Below are 6,023 nucleotides of genomic sequence, written 5' to 3'. Positions count from 1 at the left end.
AATGGGTTTGCAATGCTGTGTGTGTGTGGGAATGGTTTTGCGATGCTGTGTGTGTGTGTGAGAATGGGTTTGCGATGCTGTGTGTGTTTGAGAGAATGGGTTTGCGATGCTGTGTGTGTGTGGGAATGGGTTTGCAATGCTGTGTGTGTGTGGGAATGGGTTTGCAATGCTGTGTGTGTGTGGGAATGGGTTTGCGATGCTGTGTGTGTGTGTGTGAGAATGGGTTTGCGATGCTGTGTGTATGAGAGAATGGTTTAGCGATGCTGTGTGTGTGTGTGAGAGAATGGTTTTGCGATGCTGTGTGTGTGTGTGAGAATGGGTTTGCGATGCTGTGTGTGTGTGGGAATGGGTTTGGGATGCTGTGTGTGTGTGTGAGAGAATGGGATTGCGATGCTGTGTGTGTGTGAGAATGGGTTTGTGATGCTGTGTGTGTGTGGGAATGGGTTTGCGATGCGGTGTGTGTGTGGGAATGGGTTTGCGATGCTGTGTGTGTGTGAGAATGGGTTTGTGATGCTGTGTGTGTGTGTGGGAATGGGTTTGCGATGCTGTGTGTGTGTGAGAATGGATTTGCGATGCTGTGTGTGTGTGTGGGAATGGGTTTGCGATGCTGTGTGTGTGTGAGAATGGGTTTGCGATGCTGTGTGTGTGTGTGAGAATGGTTTTGTGATGCTGTGTGTGTGTGTGTGTGAGAATGGGTTTGCGATGCTGTGTATGTGTGTGAGAATGGTTTTGTGATGCTGTGTGTGTGTGTGTGAGAATGGGTTTGCGATGCTGTGTGTGTGTGAGAATGGGTTTGCGATGCTGTGTGTGTGTGTGGGAATGGGTTTGCGATGCTGTGTGTGTGTGAGAATGGATTTGCGATGCTGTGTGTGTGTGTGGGAATGGGTTTGCGATGCTGTGTGTGTGTGAGAATGGGTTTGCGATGCTGTGTGTGTGTGAGAATGGGTTTGCGATGCTGTGTGTGTGTGTGTGTGGGAATGGGTTTGCGATGCTGTGTGTGTGTGAGAATGGGTTTGCGATGCTGTGTGTGTGTGTGTGTGTGTGGGAATGGGTTTGCGAAGCTGTGTGTGTGTGTGTGTGGGAATGGGTTTGCGATGCTATGTGTGTGTGTGTGGGAATGGTTTTGCGATGCTGTGTGTGTGTGAGAATGGGTTTGCGATGCTGTGTGTGTGTGAGAGCGAGAATGGGTTTGCGATGCTGTGTGTGTGTGTGTGGGAATGGTTTTGCGATGCTGTGTGTGTGAGAGAATGGGTTTGCAATGCTGTGTGTGTGTGTGTGGGAATGGGTTTGCGATGCTGTGTGTGTGTGAGAATGGGTTTGCGATGCTGTGTGTGTGTGTGTGTGTGTGGGAATGGGTTTGTGATGCTGTGTGTGTGTGTGTGGGAATGGGTTTGCGAAGCTGTGTGTGTGTGTGTGTGTGGGAATGGGTTTGCGATGCTATGTGTGTGTGTGTGGGAATGGTTTTGCGATGCTGTGTATGTGTGTGAGAATGGTTTTGTGATGCTGTGTGTGTGTGTGTGGGAATGGGTTTGCGATGCTGTGTGTGTGTGTGGGAATGGGTTTGCGATGCTATGTGTGTGTGAGAATGCTTTTGTGATGCTGTGTGTGTGTGAGAATGGGTTTGCGATGCTGTGTGTGTGTGTGTGAGAATGGGTTTGCGATGCTGTGTGTGTGTGGGAATGGTTTTGCGATGCTGTGTGTGTGTGAGAATGGGTTTGCGATGCTGTGTGTGTGTGGGAATGGGTTTGCGATGCTGTGTGTGTGTGAGAATGGGTTTGCAATGCTGTGTGTGTGTGAGAGTGAGAATGGGTTTGCGATGCTGTGTGTGTGTGTGTGTGTGTGGGAATGGTTTTGCGATGCTGTGTGTGTGTGAGAATGGTTTTGCGATGCTGTGTGTGTGTGAGAGAATGGGTTTGCGAAGCTGTGTGTGTGCGTGAGAGGATGGGTTTTGTGATGCTGTGTGTGTTTGTGAGAATGGTTTTGCGATGCTTTGAGTGTGTGTGAGAATAGGTTTGCGATGCTGTGTGTGTGTGAGAGTGAGAATGGGTTTGCGATGCTGTGTGTGAGTGAGAGAACGGTTTTGCGATGCTGTGTGCGTGTGTGGGAATGGTTTTGCGATGCTGTGTGTGTGTGTGAGAATGGGTTTGCGATGCTGTGTGTGTGTGTGAGAATGGGTTTGCGATGCTGTGTGTGTGTGTGAGAATGGGTTTGCGATGCTGTGTGTGTGTGTGAGAATGGGTTTGCGATGCTGTGTGTGTGTGTGAGAATGGGTATGCGATGCTGTGTGTGTTTGAGAGAATGGGTTTGCGATGCTGTGTGTGTTTGAGAGAATGGGTTTGCGATGCTGTGTGTGTGTGGGAATGGGTTTGCAATGCTGTGTGTGTGTGGGAATGGGTTTGCAATGCTGTGTGTGTGTGGGAATGCGTTTGCGATGCTGTGTGTATGAGAGAATGGTTTTGCGATGCTGTGTGTGTGTGTGAGAATGGGTTTGCGATGCTGTGTGTGTGTGTGGGAATGGGTTTGGGATGCTGTGTGTGTGTGTGTGGGAATGGGTTTGCGATGGTGTGTATGTGTGTGGGAATGGTTTTGTGATGCTGTGTGTGTGTGTGTGTGAGAATGGGTTTGCGATGCTGTGTGTGTGTGTGGGAATGGGTTTGCGATGCTGTGTGTGTGTGAGAATGGATTTGCGATGCTGTGTGTGTGTGTGGGAATGGGTTTGCGATGCTGTGTGTGTGTGAGAATGGGTTTGCGATGCTGTGTGTGTGTGTGAGAATGGGTTTGCGATGCTGTGTGTGTGTGTGTGGGAATGGGTTTGCGATGCTGTGTGTGTGTGAGAATGGGTTTGCGATGCTGTGTGTGTGTGTGTGTGTGTGGGAATGGGTTTGCGAAGCTGTGTGTTTGTGTGTGTGGGAATGGGTTTGCGATGCTATGTGTGTGTGTGTGGGAATGGTTTTGTGATGCTGTGTGTGTGAGAATGGGTTTGCGATGCTGTGTGTGTTTGTGAGAATGGTTTTGTGATGCTTTGTGTGTGTGTGGGAATGGTTTTGCGATGCTGTGTGTGTGTGAGAATAGGTTTGCGATGCTGTGTGTGTGTGAGAGTGAGAATGGGTTTGCGATGCTGTGTGTGTGTGGGAATGGTTTTGCGATGCTGTGTGTGTGTGAGAATGGGTTTGCGATGCTGTGTGTGTGTGAGAATGGGTTTGCGATGCTGTGTGTGTGTGAGAGTGAGAATGGGTTTGCGATGCTGTGTGTGTATGTGTGGGAATGGTTTTGTGATGCTGTGTGTGTGTGTGAGAATGGTTTTCCGATGCTGTGTGTGTGTGTGGTGAAACGGTTAAAAATTATGTCCCAATACATGTGTGAATCTAACCGGAATGGAGGTGTTGCTTAGTCCCGTGTGAATCTTATTATACACCTCCCGGTGTGAATCTTCTTATCTGTATGTAACCAGAATGGAATGTGTTTTTTAGCCTTGCTCTGCTGTTCACATGAATGTTTATATCTGGAAAAGAGTATATCAGCTGGAAAAGTCTCCAGTTCGGTGAGTCTGCTCCGGGGTTACGTTTAACCGCCGAGCGTGGGTTGTTGGCAACCGCTCTACGAGAACTGACGGCTCCCAGTTCCGGTAACATGTAGAGTGAGTATAAGCCAGACCCGTTGTAAGTATGAGACCTGGTTGTGGCGACGCTGCGGGGAATAAAATGCTCATATTCTAGCAGACTCGCCTCTTGGTCGTTTGTTCTGTGTCAGACTACTCTCCTACGAACCTGACCTTGAGAATTTTTTAAAACAGTGTGTGAGAGAATGGGTTTGCGATGCTGTGTGTGTGTGTGAGAGGATGGGTTTTGTGATGCTGTGTGTGTTTGTGGGAATGGTTTTGCGATGCTTTGAGTGTGTGTGTGTGTGTGAGAATGGTTTTGTGATGCTGTGTGTGTGTGTGGGAATGGTTTTGCGATGCTGTGTGTGTGTGAGTGTGAGAATGGTTTTGCGATGCTGTGTGTGTGTGAGAGAATGGGTTTGCGATGCTGTGTGTGTGTGAGAATGGTTTTGCGATGCTGTGTGTGTGTGAGAGAATGGGTTTGCGATGCTGTGTGTGTGTGAGAATGGGTTTGCGATGCTGTGTGTGTGTGTGAGAGGATGGGTTTTGTGATGCTGTGTGTGTTTGTGGGAATGGGTTTGCGATGCTGTGTGTGTGTGAGAATGGTTTTGTGATGCTGTGTGTGTTTGTGGGAATGGGTTTGCGATGCTTTGAGTGTGTGTGTGAGAATGGGTTTGTGATGCTGTGTGTGTGTGTGGGAATGGTTTTGCGATGCTTTGAGTGTGTGTGTGTGTGTGAGAATGGTTTTGTGATGCTGTGTGTGTGTGTGGGAATGGTTTTGCGATGCTTTGAGTGTGTGTGTGTGAGAATGGGTTTGCGATGCTGTGTGTGTGTGTGAGAATGGGTTTGCGATGCTGTGTGTGTGTGAGAGAATGGGTTTGTGATGCTGTGTGTGTGTGAGAGAATGTGTTTGTGATGCTGTGTGTGTGTGTGGGAATGGGTTTGCGATGCTGTGTGTGTGTGTGTGTGGGAATGGGTTTGTGATGCTGTGTGTGTGTGTGTGAGAGAATGTGTTTGTGATGCTGTGTGTGTGTGTGAGAGAATGTGTTTGTGATGCTGTGTGTGTGTGAGAGAATGGGTTTGTGATGCTGTGTGTGTGTGAGAGAATGTGTTTGTGATGCTGTGTGTGTGTGTGGGAATGGGTTTGCGATGCTGTGTGTGAGAGAGAATGGGTTTGCGATGCTGTGTGTATGTGAGAATGGGTTTGCGATGCTGTGTGTGTGTGAGAGAGAATGGGTTTGTGATGCTGTGTGTGTGTGTGGGAATGGGTTTGTGATGCTGTGTGTGTGTGTGTGTGAGAATGTGTTTGTGATGCTGTGTGTGTGTGTGGGAATGGGTTTGCGATGCTGTGTGTGTGTGAGAATGGGTTTGTGATGCTGTGTGTGTGTGTGGGAATGGGTTTGCGATGCTGTTTGTGTGTGGGAATGGGTTTGTGATGCTGTGTGTGTGTGAGAATGTGTTTGTGATGCTGTGTGTGTGTGTGGGAATGGGTTTGTGATGCTGTGTGTGTGTGAGGATGGGTTTGTGATGCTGTGTGTGTGTGTGAGAATGGGTTTGTGATGCTGTGTGTGTGTGAGAATGTGTTTGTGATGCTGTGTGTGTGTGTGGGAATGGGTTTGTGATGCTGTGTGTGTGTGAGGATGGGTTTGTGATGCTGTGTGTGTGTGTGAGAATGGGTTTGTGATGCTGTGTGTGTGTGAGGATGGGTTTGTGATGCTGTGTGTGTGTGAGAATGTGTTTGTGATGCTGTGTGTGTGTGTGGGAATGGGTTTGTGATGCTGTGTGTGTGTGAGGATGGGTTTGTGATGCTGTGTGTGTGTGTGAGAATGGGTTTGCGATGCTGTGTGTGTGTGAGGATGGGTTTGCGATGCTGTGTGTGTGTGGGAATGTGTTTGTGATGCTGTGTGTGTGTGTGAGAATGGGTTTGTGATGCTGTGTGTGTGTGAGGATGGGTTTGTGATGCTGTGTGTGTGTGAGAATGTGTTTGTGATGCTGTGTGTGTGTGTGGGAATGGGTTTGTGATGCTGTGTGTGTGTGAGGATGGGTTTGTGATGCTGTGTGTGTGTGTGAGAATGGGATTGCGATGCTGTGTGTGTGTGAGGATGGGTTTGTGATGCTGTGTGTGTGTGAGAATGTGTTTGTGATGCTGTGTGTGTGTGTGAGAATGTGTTTGTGATGCTGTGTGTGTGTGAGAATGTGTTTGTGATGCTGTGTGTGTGTGTGGGAATGGGTTTGTGATGCTGTGTGTGTGTGAGGATGGGTTTGTGATGCTGTGTGTGTGTGTGAGAATGTGTTTGTGATGCTGTGTGTGTGTGTGGGAATGGGTTTGTGATGCTGTGTGTGTGTGAGAATGGGTTTGTGATGCTGTGTGTGTGTGAGAATGGGTTTGTGATGCTGTGTGTGTGTGTGGGAATGGGTTTGTGAT

This window comes from Chiloscyllium plagiosum, unplaced genomic scaffold, assembly GCF_037043375.1.
Source record: "Chiloscyllium plagiosum isolate Xiang-an unplaced genomic scaffold, Cpla_swu_hap1 HiC_scaffold_27, whole genome shotgun sequence".
Taxonomy (NCBI): domain Eukaryota; kingdom Metazoa; phylum Chordata; class Chondrichthyes; order Orectolobiformes; family Hemiscylliidae; genus Chiloscyllium; species Chiloscyllium plagiosum.
The sequence above is the reverse complement of the archived record's forward strand: the minus strand, read 5'-3'. Positions refer to the sequence as shown.